The 1,093-nt window shown below is 42.8% G+C and overlaps 1 pseudogene; it reads right to left on the reverse strand.

Annotated features, from left to right (window-relative positions):
* Window positions 1-296: 296 nt before the first annotated feature.
* Window positions 297-414, reverse strand: LOC124596769 (annotated as a pseudogene).
* Between the last annotated feature and the right edge of the window lie 679 nt (window positions 415-1,093).

The raw sequence follows: 1,093 nt of genomic DNA on the forward strand, positions 1-1,093 counted from the left end.
TTTATTTTTAATTCTCAGTAGAAAGTTATTCTCGCCGTAGAGGTAAGAGAAATTCAACTTTGGCAGCACGACATAGTGCTCAGAAGAAGTCGCGAAAATTTGAACTTAACTACTCCCGAACAGGCCATAAAGGCCTAACGGCACCGACCGGCCGCCGTGTCACTGTATGCGGATATGGAGGGACATGTGGTCAGCACACCGCTCTCCCGGCCGTCGTCAGTTTCCGAGACCAGAGCCGCTATTTCTCAATCAAGTAGCTCCTCAGCTTGCCTCAAAAGGGCTGAGTGCACCCCGCTTGCCAACAGCGCTCGGTAGACCGGATGGTCACCCATCCAAGTACTAGCCCAGCCCGACAGCGCTGAACTTCGGTGATCTGACGAGAACCGGTGTAACCACTTCGGCAAGGCCGTTGGCTTGCGAAAATTTGAGATGTGTGTATTTTGGGAATGTGAAGAAATGATTACGTTAAGTTTGTTGCTTTTGCATTAAATATGTCAGCACATATGAAATACGTATGAGCTCAAAGCGCATGCAGTTATTCGTGTTCTGTCGCTTCCATGATAGTCATTTCCATTACGATCACCGATGGGCAGAATCAGTAACGTAACTGAGATAGTATTTGTGTTGCATGTCAGTGGCTTGAAACAGATAACAAACTAGCTGTGTGCCATTAATAAAGTAAAGCCATAGTAAGTTTCTAGTCAGTCTCACATTTATAATTTATTGTGTCATTGGACAATAATCGTAATTTATAAACATTTTGTCGATGTAACTGACTGCCTTCAACTGGAGCAATAGTTCCGTAACCGTTTTATGCGGAATGGTTTAGCCAATCTGATTATTATTCATGTTATATTTTGAATATACCGTTGACCGTTGTTAATAATAATAGTGCAATTTGCTGAAAACTGAGAAAGAATTGCCCGGTATTCAAGACTTTCATTGTCTTGGCACTACCCACGGAAAACCAAAATATTTGTTTGTAGATTGCATAAAGTCTCATGCATGCATTTTTGGCGCGCGTTTGTGTGTGTGTTTGTGTGTATGTGTGCTTGTGTGTTTCTGAAGAACGGAATATTAAGTTTGCGAACCC

This window comes from Schistocerca americana, chromosome 2, assembly GCF_021461395.2.
Source record: "Schistocerca americana isolate TAMUIC-IGC-003095 chromosome 2, iqSchAmer2.1, whole genome shotgun sequence".
Lineage (NCBI taxonomy): Eukaryota > Metazoa > Arthropoda > Insecta > Orthoptera > Acrididae > Schistocerca > Schistocerca americana.